We start from the raw sequence: 12,769 nt of genomic DNA on the forward strand, positions 1-12,769 counted from the left end.
GGCGAGGCTGCCGGACACAGGCGCCACCGGGCCCTCTGACCACCACCAGTAGGCAAACATGTGGTTAGTATCTTGCCCAAGGATATTTGGCATGCAGCCAGGATGCAGCCTGGGATCGAACCACAAACCTTCTGATTAGTGGCTGACCTGCTCTGCCACCTGAGCTACAGCCACGACAGTGCGACTCTAGGAGCCTGTGGAAAGGACTGCGGACAATAACGGACTATAAACGACCAGCTTCTTCAATGATGAATGCCGACGCTTCGCTGGCTGATGAGCTGAAAACGTTTTATGCAATTAAAACAACAAACGGCTGCGCACGCTCAGAGTGCACGAGTGAAGAAAATGCATTCGTCATCACAGAGCATGCCGTGAGGAACACCTTCAGGAGGGTGAACACCAGGAAGGCAGCAGGACCAGATGCAATCCCTGGCCGGGTCCTGAGAGCCTGCGCTGACCAGCTAGCACCGGTGTTCACGGAGATCTTCAACCTCTCCCTGGCCCAAGCTGTGGTTCCCACGTGCTTCAAACAGTCCATCATTGTCCCTGTTCCAAAGAAACAACAGCCCGCTTGCCACAATGACTACCGTCCAGTAGCACTGACTTCAATTGTGATGAAGTGTTTTGAAAGACTGATGAGAGATCACATCACTTCTTCACTTCCTGCCACCATCGACTCACTTCAGTTTGCTTACCGGACTAATCGTTCCACGGACAATGCCATATCTCACCTGCTCCACACATCCCTGAGTCACCTGGACACTGGCAGAGGGAATTATGTTAGGATGCTGTTCGTGGACTACAGTTCAGCATTCAACACAATAATTCCCTCTAAGCTTTTCACCAAGTTGACGGATCTAGGACTCAGCTCATCACTGTGTCAGTGGATCCTCAACTTCCTCACAGACAGACCCCAATCAGTGAGGTTGGGAAAACCAGTCTCCCCCTCCATCTCACTCAGCACTGGAGTGCCTCAGGGCTGTGTTTGAAGCCCCCTGCTGATAAATATGATAAATAAATATGAATAGATAAATATGAAGGCATGCCGACTCGGACGTCGCCCGGATCAACAAGGTCCGCGTCAGGTGTTGAGGAACCAGGGCACCCTGACGAGAAGTGGGCTACTGGAACAAGAAGGCATCGGTGGGCAAGAGACGAAAACAGGTCGTTGTTGGAATGCTACTACGCAAGTAACCCTGGCAGAAGGGGTTACATGAATAGGATGAGGGACCTATGGATTCTTCGATACCCAACATCCACAATGACGGCGAAATAACTAGTAGCTCAGTGTTCCAACATTTGAAAGAAGGGACTGCTCTCACAGCTAGAGATTGACGAGGTACAACATAAATGCTACGGCAAGGGGGAGCCAGGACGCCAGGTCAGGGGGGAGATACCCGAGATTGGGTACATAGCCCCAAGTGCGATAGGAGAAGGATCGTTGAGTGCGAGAAGAACTGACCTGAAAGATAGGATCATGGCCAAGCTTGAAACCTGGATCTCCCGTAGCCGGTTACCAAGATTACGTGAAGTACCCTCAGAAGGTCTGCTAGATGATGTTAATGCAGCACTACAGATGATACCTACAGCCACACTTACCGAGACTAACAAGCTGATCTACAATACGGCAGCAGTGATCAGTGAGTTGAACAAGTTGAAGTTACAAGTTGAACAGCCACAAGGGGCAGTACCCTCCATGGAGAAGGAGGCTAGAGGCTAAGATCAAAGTAGCACGGAGGGAGGTTACCCAACTAACGGAGTTGCAGAAAGGTGTGACAAAGAAGGTGCATAAAAAATACAGCAAGCTGTCCATACCTGAGGCCTTGGAAACTGCCAAGTAAAGACTCACAGCCTTGGCCAGCCGCTTGCGGAGGTACACCAGAGAGACAAGAAGGCAGGAGAATAAACCAGCTGTTCTCCACAGAACCAGCAAAGGTGTACTCTCAGTGGCAAGGGAACAATAAGAGAACAGCACCACCAAGGCTGGAGACAGAGCAATACTGGAAGAGCATATGGGAGAAGGACGCAACCCATAATGGCAATGCTCAGTGGCTAGTGGATCTAAGGGCAGACCATAGCGACCTCCCTGAACAGGGTCCAGTGCTGGTTAACGAGAGACACCCGGAATGGCTAACTGAAGGTTGGATGGTCCTGATCCCCAAGGACCAAGAAGGGGACCGGTCCCATCCAACTACCGACCAATAACCTGCCTCAGTACTACATGGAAGCTCCTCATATCGCTGCTGGACGTACCATATAGCTCATATCGGCTAAGATGAACAGGCACATAGGTCAATACATGAGCGGGGCACAGAAAGGGATTGGCAAGAGTACCAGAGGGGCAAAACACCAGCTACTGGTAGACCAAGCAGTCAGCCGAGACTGCAGGACCAGACTGACCAACCTGTGCACTGCCTGGATTGATTACAAGAAGGCCTATGACTCAATGCCCCACAGCTGGATACTGGAATGCCTAGAATTGTACAAGATCAACAGGACCCTAAGAGCCTTTATCAGGAACTCAATGGGGTATGTGGCGTACAACACTAGAGGCCAACTCCAACCCCCTCAGTGAGATCATTAACAATACTGGCTACGGATACCGACTACGGAACGGAGCAGTTGTCAGCCACCTCCTGTACATGCATCAAGCTGTATGTCAAGAGTGAACGAGACATCGATTCACTGATCCACACTACCAGGCTATACAGCAATGACATTGGAATGTCGTTCGGACTGGAGAAGTGTAGTCAGATGGTAACAAAGAGAGTGAAGGTAGTCAGAACTGAGGGGATCGAACTACCAGAAGGCAACATTGCAGACATAGAGGACAGCTACAAGTACCTGTGGATCCTGCAGGTGAATGGGAACCATGAAGAGGCCGCTAGGAAAGCTGCAACCACCAAGTACCTGCAGAGGGTCAGGCAAGTCCTGAGGAGTCAGCTGAACGGTAAGAAGAAGATCCGGGCCATCAACACCTACACCCTGCCCGTGATCAGGTACCCTGCTGGGGTAATAGGCTGGCCAAAGGAGGAGATAGAAGCCACTGACATAAAGACAAGAAAGCTCCTTACCATACATGGAGGGTTTCACCCCAAGTCCAGCACCCTGAGGCTGTACGCTAAGCGGAAGGAAGGGGGCCGGGGACTGGTGAGTGTCAGCACCACAGTACAGGATGAGACAAGAAACATCCACGAATACATCACGAAGATGGCCCAAACTGACAGCGTGCTCAGTGAATACCTCAGGCAGCAGATACCCAAGAAAGAGGAGGAAGGTGAGGAACCATCATGGAAGGACAGGCTCCTGCACGGTATGTACCACCGGCAGATAGCGGAGGTGGCTGATACCCAGAAATCCTACCAGTGGCTACCAGTGGAAGCACTAATCATGGCAGCACAGGAACAAGCACTGAGCACAAGATTCATAGAAGCTGGGGTCTATCACACCAGGCAAGACCCCAGGTGCAGGCTGTGTAAAGATGCCCCAGAGACAATCCAGCGGTTCCGAATGACAGCAATATCAGGAAGAAGGAACACGAGAAGCTCGAGAAATACCAAAGGCTCAGAGAAGAGCTCGAGAAGATATGGAGGGTGAAGGTGACGGTGGTCCCAGTGGTAATCGGAGCACTAGGTGCGGTGACTCCCAAGCTAGGCGAGTGGCTCCAGCAGATCCCGGGAACAACATCGGAGATCTCTGTCCAGAAGAGCGCAGTCCTAGGAACAGCTAAGATACTGCGCAGGACCCTCAAGCTCCCAGGCCTCTGGTAGAGGACCCGAGCTTAAAGGATTAACCGCCCACAGGGGCGAGTGGGGAAGTTTATATATTTATATATATTGTCCTGATTTCGTTCGTGTTTGAGGTGAGAGACAAACGACTGCAGGTCCATTGTGCGTCAAAACAATGATTTTATTTACACACACGTGTGTGGGAAAGATGAGCTCTGTCATACAAATAGCGTCGATCTCCCCCGAACAATAAATGAGCAGTCATATATATAACATAGTTGATGACGAGCATCATGCGTCAAAGCAGATAACTAACATGCATCAGTTCCAGTAATTCCAAGCTTGGACACATTCAAAAAAGAACAGTTCCTTCCTCTGTTCCTCCGCCACCGCCAGATGCTTCCTGTTATTTCATTTACTGCACTTCACTTATCTGTGGAACTAAACTGTCACGTACGCAGGTAAAACAACTTTGCAGTTTCGAGCAAAACAAGTCTATATACTGTGTATGTGTACAGGCAGCCTATGTGTGTCTTGACCTCAGTGCATGACCTATTCTGAGTCATCTGTTACCAGGCAAACTCCAATGCAGCAGGCTGCTGAGTGCACACAGGCCTGTATTCTGTTTACAGGTTATATGTTGTGTATTGTATTGTAAGTATGTATGCAATTCTTTCATAGCTCGATGAATTTCTCAATTGATCGGGCGGACGTCGCGCCGCCCGAAGCTTCAGACCATCAACTGACCGAGCTTCAACTCTTTAATAAGCACAAAAATGCAATGTGTATAACATGATTACAGTTGCACCTGCAATGAAAGATTATTATGTAATTAAGCTAACAGCTGGAATACAGACTTTAATGTAACATCAACAGCTTCAACAAATGCTTCGATGAAATGATAATGATAAATGATAACTAATGCAATAGTAATGATAATGGTTATGAATAGGAACAGTAAAATAATTTTCTAATCTCCACTATATATATCATAATAATCTGACAATACATATAATATTGGCCATATTATATTTACATTACCACAGTGAGATTATTTTAGTCTCATGAACAATATTAGCTAAGTGTTATTTACTAACTAATCTTAAATGACTGTTCAGTACAGAAATGAAGCCCAACTATCATGTTTTACAGTCCCGTGGTCTCCGCCTCAGATACTCAACTAATCAAAGTGATGTCATGACAAAAATGAATGACCAACAAAACATTTTTTCTCCTTCATTTCTGTCAAACAATGCTGTATGAAACTTTTCTCGTAGTTAGTATCATGGTTGCTAGCCAACCTGAACAGCGCGACGAAGGCTAGACCGTCCCATTTCACAAGCCTCTCACTTCCGCACTTCTCATACTTATAGTTTGCACCGTACATAGTACGCGTAGTGCGCCTAGTGCGCGTAGTGCGCGTACTTCGAGCGTGCAGACCCTGAATTGGGACACAGCCTCGGACTCGAGGGATGAACTCAAAACCACAGCTTTATTTGCTGGTCACAGGAAAACGAGCATACAAAGCAAACTAAACTAAACTGGGAAATGACAACCTTAACTTACAGGAAACACAGGGAGATCCACACAGCATGAGGGACGACGCGACACTGGCTCAGAGAAACACAGGGTTTAAATACAGTGGGAAGTAACGAGGGGAATGAGACACAGATGGTGGGCACAGCTGGGAGAAATCAGAAATGACGAGACAAGGAAGCAAAGCAGAACGCATTCACATAAGACACAGACCTTCAAAGTAAAACAGGCTGTATAACACAGAGACGCGAACTTGACACGGTGGAGACAGCAACTAAGAAACACAGAGACATAAACCATAAAGCAGAGGACTCAAAAATACCAAAATACACAGAGGGAAATACTAAGCATGGAACACAAGAAACTAGACTCGAGGGAGTAACAAAAGACCAACCATGAGAACATAATTCACAATACAGAGTGACAGAAAACACAAGAAACGTGAAACATGCAAAGACACAGACCAAGAAACACAGACTTACACAGAACAGAGGGGGCACAGAGAAACATGAAGGGCAAGGGATCAAAAGTAGAAACCATACAATAAATCACATGAGTACAAAATACAAAAATCACCAAGAACTAAAAACGCTGGGTCAGGAGACCCAGGATCCTGACAGTACCCCTCCCCTCAAGGGCTGACTCCAGACAGCCCAAACACAGAAAACAAAACCAAACCCAAACAGAAAACAACCCAGGGCGGGCGGCGGGGGTCCAGGACGGAGGGCTCGGAACAGAAATCAAAAGCAGTTCACAGTAAACACCGGAGCCCAAGAAAATAGCCCAAAGACAGTTCAGTTCAGGTGGCCAGCCACACGGAAGGCAGTGGCGGCGACGTGGAAACAGTTCAGGGGGGCGACCGTGCGGAAAGACAACGGCGGCGACGTGGAAACAGTTCAGGGGGCCGACCGTAAGGACGGCAACGGCGGCCACGTGGAAACAGTTCAGGGGGCCGACCATGCGGACGGCAATGGCGGCGACGTGGAAAAAGGTTAAGGGGGCCGACTGTGTGGACGGCAATGCCGGCGACAACGACAGAGCTGATCCGGAGGCCGGCCGTGCGGAAGGCAGCGGCGGCAGCGAAGGAGACGATAGAGGTGTTCCAGAGGCCGGCCGTGCGGAAGGCAGCGGCGGTGAAGCAGGTGAAGGACACGACAGTGCTGGTCTGGAGGCCGCCCACGACGGCAATGACGTCTGGCTAGAGGCCCATGAAGTGGCCGGCAATGCTGAGGTGCTGGACGTACCTTGGATGGAGGTGTAACAACAGCAGGACCAGGCGAGGCAGAAGCAGAGGCTGGACCAGGCGAGGCAGAAGCAGAGGCTGGACCAGGCGAGGCAGAAGCCGAAGCTGACGCTGGACCAGGCGAGGCTGAAGCCGAAGCTGATGCTGGACCAGGCGACGGCGTGGCAGCTGCGGATGGTGACGCTGCAGGTGACGGCTGAACAGGGCCCTCGGACCCTCCAGCGGAGACGAGGAAGTGCTGGCCGGGCTCACCAGAACCCCCAGCGGACACTAGGAAGGGCTGGCCGGGCTCACCAGAACCCCCAGCGGACACGAGGAAGGGCCCGCCAGGCTCACCAGAACCCCCAGCAGACACGAGGACAGGCTGGCCGGGCTCACCAGAACCCCCAGCGGACACGAGGATGGGCTGGCCGGGCTCTCCAGAACCTCCAGCGGACACGAGGTAGATGGCGGCGTGGGAGCCGCAGAGTGCTGGATCTGCTCACTCGAGCCTCCAGCAGGAGCAGATGCAGGGCCAGAGGGTGTGGGGACCCCTGGCTGAACGTGTAGCTGGCCAGGTGGGTGAACTGGCACAGGGGACTGAACTAGCGGCTGTTGTAACGGTTGTGGTGAGAGTGGAGTAGATGACTGCACAGGAAACTGAACTAGAGGTAGTAATGACGGTTGGGGAGAACGTGGAGCTGGTGGTTGAGTAGATGACTGAGCTAGCGGTGACTGAGCTAATGGTTCAGGTGCAAATGTAGCTGCTGATGACAGAGCCAATGGCTGAGCTACAGGGAGAGGGGACACTGAAGACGGAGCTATGGGTAGCGGGGATAAGGGCTGTGCTGCGGGCAGCAGTGACGATTGTGGTGGAGGTGTAACGGGTGGAGGATTGGCTGAATTGGCTGCAGGCCGGGTGGCTAATGGCTCAAGAACTAAAAACGCTGGGTCAGGAGACCCAGGATCCTGACGCAGTTCTCACTGCAGTCCACCGTTAGCGTCTCCTTTCAGGCCAGGATAGACGAATGTCACCGAGCAGTGACTAAGTTTGTGGTCAAAGGCTTGCACCCATTTGCCACAGCAGATGCCCCCGATTTTCGGTAAGTAAATGTGTTTAATTGCAGGCAGTGACATTACTGGATATTCTTGTGCAATTGCTACTGAATAATTTATGTTATACTTTGTTATTGCTACAGCATAATATATATTTTATTATTTTACTGTGACGACTAGAGAGGCGGACTCAGGCGCAGACCACTAGTTCTTTCAAACAAGAGTGAATTTATTTACAGTGATTTCCCACAAGTGCAATATATATACAAAGGTGTTCGGGAAAATGGTCGGGGTTTTGTAAACCAAAATGGTTTTTATTGAAATTTCTGTTGTTGCACCTTTTTATCCCGATGTGTTACTTAATAGATGTTAAAATTAGGAGTGAAATGAGTGAAAGGAGCAGGAGTCCGGGGGGTTTCCACACACAAAAACAGCTCCTCTCTTCACCACCACTCTTCTTGCTCATGCTCTGTCACAGTTGCACAGGGAATGGGTCCAGGGGAGATCTACACACATACAGAAAGACAGTCAGTTTCCAGGTTCAGAAGTACTCACGAGTTCAAATTACAGGTTTGCAGGGCGACTGACGCTGATGGCTCGACGAGTAGAGCAGGTCCACCAAACCAACCTCATTCTAAGCCAAAGACTAGAAAATATGGTGAAGCATATCTTCCCTTTGGTTTCATCTGTACAAGTGCCAAGGTAGGTCTCCCCTCCAGAATTGGTTTTCCGTTCGTCGGGAGCAGCGTTGGGCTGTTCAAATCACGGACAAACAGGATCCCACATTCTTGATTTTTAGTTCACAAACGCTTCTCATAATGACTAACTACTCCTGACATTTTGGAGATGTTAGCTCTTTATACAGCTCTTTATTATGTTAGCTCTTTATTTTGGAAATGTTAGCTCTTTATACAGTAAAGTTACAGTGGGATACAAATAATATTAGGCTGATCCTGCCACGATTTGTTTCTCCGGTTCAAATCCCGGACAAACAGTATCCCACAGTTGTTTATGTTTTTGAACCCATTTTGCACAGAGAGGCATTTTTTGAAAAATGTATTGATAGCAATGTTGAATATTATTACACAGGAAAAAAAAAACTACACGTAAAATAATCACACCGTGACGTCTCTGCCTTTGTAAATGGAGGGACAGTCAGATTAACAGTATTTCGTCTCTATCCGCCAGTCTGCAATTCATCTCATGTAAACAATAACGTGGCACACAGTGTGACGTGAAAAAGGCACATACCTTTGAAGTTGCGTGACGAACTCTGTATTCCTCGTCCACACGTAAACGCAAAAAAGGAGTTTAAAAAAATCTCAGTTTTCGGTGATTCGAAACGCTGTTTACGTGGACGAAACAGCTGCGTTTTAAAAAATACCCGTGTAGGTGTGGATGTAGCATAAAAGAGTTAGTAGTTTATTTTATTGCTACCTGTAATTCATTGCAGATTACTTGTATTTGCTTAATTGTTTACTACAGGGAGTGCAGAATTATTAGGCAAGTTGTATTTTTGAGGAATAATGTTATTATTGAACAACAACCATGTTCTCAATGAACCCAAAAAACTCATTAATATCAAAGCTGAATGTTTTTGGAAGTAGTTTTTAGTTTGTTTTTAGTTTTAGCTATTTTAGGGGGATATCTGTGTGTGCAGGTGACTATTACTGTGCATAATTATTAGGCAACTTAACAAAAAACAAATATATACCCATTTCAATTATTTATTTTTACCAGTGAAACCAATATAACATCTCCACATTCACAAATATACATTTCTGACATTCAAAGACAAAACAAAAACAAATTAGCGACCAATATAGCCACCTTTCTTTGCAAGGACACTCAAAAGCCTGCCATCCATGGATTCTGTCAGTGTTTTGATCTGTTCACCATCAACATTGCGTGCAGCAGCAACCACAGCCTCCCAGACACTGTTCAGAGAGGTGTACTGTTTTCCCTCCTTGTAAATCTCACATTTGATGATGGACCACAGGTTCTCAATGGGGTTCAGATCAGGTGAACAAGGAGGCCATGTCATTAGTTTTTCTTCTTTTATACCCTTTCTTGCCAGCCACGCTGTGGAGTACTTGGACGCGTGTGATGGAGCATTGTCCTGCATGAAAATCATGTTTTTCTTGAAGGATGCAGACTTCTTCCTGTACCACTGCTTGAAGAAGGTGTCTTCCAGAAACTGGCAGTAGGACTGGGAGTTGAGCTTGACTCCATCCTCAACCCGAAAAGGCCCCACAAGCTCATCTTTGATGATACCAGCCCAAACCAGTACTCCACCTCCACCTTGCTGGCGTCTGAGTCGGACTGGAGCTCTCTGTCCTTTACCAATCCAGCCACGGGCCCATCCATCTGGCCCATCAAGACTCACTCTCATTTCATCAGTCCATAAAACCTTAGAAAAACCAGTCTTGAGATATTTCTTGGCCCAGTCTTGACGTTTCAGCTTGTGTGTCTTGTTCAGTGGTGGTCGTCTTTCAGCCTTTCTTACCTTGGCCATGTCTCTGAGTATTGCACACCTTGTGCTTTTGGGCACTCCAGTGATGTTGCAGCTCTGAAATATGGCCAAACTGGTGGCAAGTGGCATCTTGGCAGCTGCACGCTTGACTTTTCTCAGTTCATGGGCAGTTATTTTGTGCCTTGGTTTTTCCACACGCTTCTTGGGACCCTGTTGACTATTTTGAATGAAACGCTTGATTGTTCGATGATCACGCTTCAGAAGCTTTGCAATTTTGAGACTGCTGCATCCCTCTGCAAGATATCTCACTATTTTTGACTTTTCTGAGCCTGTCAAGTCCTTCTTTTGACCCATTTTGCCAAAGGAAAGGATGTTGCCTAATAATTATGCACACCTGATATAGGGTGTTGATGTCATTAGACCACACCCCTTCTCATTACAGAGATGCACATCACCTAATATGCTTAACTGGTAGTAGGCTTTCGAGCCTATACAGCTTGGAGTAAGACAACATGCATGAAGAGGATGATGTGGACAAAATACTCATTTGCCTAATAATTCTGCACTCCCTGTAAATGTTTGAGGTGTGAAAAATAAACCGCAATGGAGGAAAATGTGGGTGTGTGTGGTTGGAGGATGTGTTTGTGCGCGTGCGTGGGTACATTTTTCTTGTAAAATAAAGGGGGGCCTAGCAAAAAGTTTGGGAACCACTGCTCTAGCAGATCATTATGTGGAGAAACCTTTTGAATACAAGCGCACTGATCCACACAAGTGTACACACGGGTGTTCACAGACACAAACTACACCTTTCTTGGCTGCTGCCTCAAAGCACATTGTGCGCTGTCGGTCCTGCGTGCTGCACAACAACATTCAATATTTAGTATTTACTGTCATTTAATGTTAGCTAGATTAATGCGATGGTGCTGTGTTTATTATGTTGCTGTCTCTTTTTTTGCTTGTTCTCTCGTTTTTTTCCCCTCTTCTCTCAACAGGTGATCCAGGAGAATTCTTTTTATCTTTCTCTCTCCTTTTCCTATCCCCCAGCTATGTCTGTCCCATCTGTAATGACTAAAAATAAAATAAAATAAATAATAACAACAAAGGTCAATCAAATGAACCAAAACAGCAAGGCCGTGATAATCCACTTGGCAAAGTAAATCCGTTGGGTATCTTTGTTGGCTATATGACATCAATTCTGACGGCTAAAAAACCAAATGGGACAGGCAAAAAAGAAAAACAAACAAACAAAACAAAAACAACATTACATACCCGGAAGCAGAGCAACTATGGACGAAGGTTTTGGCCTGTCTCAGCAATGCAAAACTCCCAGCATGTAACATCAGCACGGAGGAGAGGAAGGCACTCGCGTCACTTAGTAATGACAACAACATTATCATCCTTCCGGCAGACAAGGGTAGTTGCACAATTTTGCTAAACCAGATATATTAATTATAGAAATACTAATACTATTAATGTATAGCAAGACAATTGATTTGTGTATGAACTAAAGCAGGGGTGTCGAACTCCAGGCCTCGAGGGCCGGTGTCCTGCAGGTTTTAGTTAACACCCTGGGTCAACACACCTGAATCAACTGATTAGTTCATTACCTTCTTCTGGAGAACTTCAATACATGTTGAGGAGGTAATTTAGCCGTTTAAATCAGCTGTGTTGGATCAAGGACACATCTAAAAACTTGCAGGACACCGGCCCTCGAGGCCTGAAGTTCGACACCTGTGAACTAAAGTATTAAGTTCAGAATGCGAGGCTTTCATGCACCAGATGTGTGTGTGTGTGTGTGTGTGTGTGTGTGTGTGTGTGTGTGTGTGTGTGTGTGTGTGTGTGTGTGTGCCAGCACTTGTTTATACAAGTTGAAACGCTTTCTGAGAACTGTGTTGATTCAGATATGCCAGTAAAAAGCAGAATACCAAAGAACTAGGCTTGTTTCCAGTTATGTGAGTAAACAGATCTGTTCAAACAGGTAACCAACAGTCATTTTCATTTGGGGTACGTCCACACTAATGCGTTTTCGTTTGAAAATGCATCGTTTTCTCTCCGTATTGGCCTCCCGTCTACACTGAGACAGCATTTTCCTGAATGAAATGATTTTTATGGTATGGTGGAATTTTCTGTGGCCAAGCAATTTAACTACTGCATGCAGGACAGCCAGAGAGACAGTGGACATCACAGTTACACAGTCAGGAGAGCTCTGAAACAGAAGTGGAGCTCACACTCTTTTATGCGTTCCAAAGAAGACGGAGGAAGTGGCACCAAGGCTGTGGAACAGTTTAGCACCACAACTACGTTTGGTTGACTCTGTGTAATCCTTTAAAAAGCAGTTGAAAATTTCTCTGTTTAAACAAGCCTTTTGTTGATTAAAGTGTTGTTTTTTTTTCACAATTGTAAATTTTTATTTTACATGTATTGTCTATACTGTGTATTTTGGAACTCAGTGTTCCATTTATTTTAACCTTTGTGTGCAGAGCTTTGTGACTGCCTGTCTACGGAAAGCGCTTAATAAATAAACTTTACACACTTACTGTGTGTGCCATGTGGACTGCACTCTGATCTGAGTTGATAACAATACGCTTCAACAACATCATAAGTGAGAAATTTGCATATACCTGCCAAAAGCATTTTTTGGAGACAGCACATGAAATTTCTGAAAATGTAGTCAATGTAGGAATTAAGCACCAGATACATCGCATGCAAAATTATTTCTGATTGTCATTTAAAAGAGAACGGGCTTACTGTCCA

This window comes from Perissodus microlepis, chromosome 3 (genome assembly GCF_051167445.1).
Source record: "Perissodus microlepis isolate ML-2025 ecotype Zambia chromosome 3, ASM5116744v1, whole genome shotgun sequence".
Classification (NCBI taxonomy): Eukaryota; Metazoa; Chordata; class Actinopteri; order Cichliformes; family Cichlidae; genus Perissodus; species Perissodus microlepis.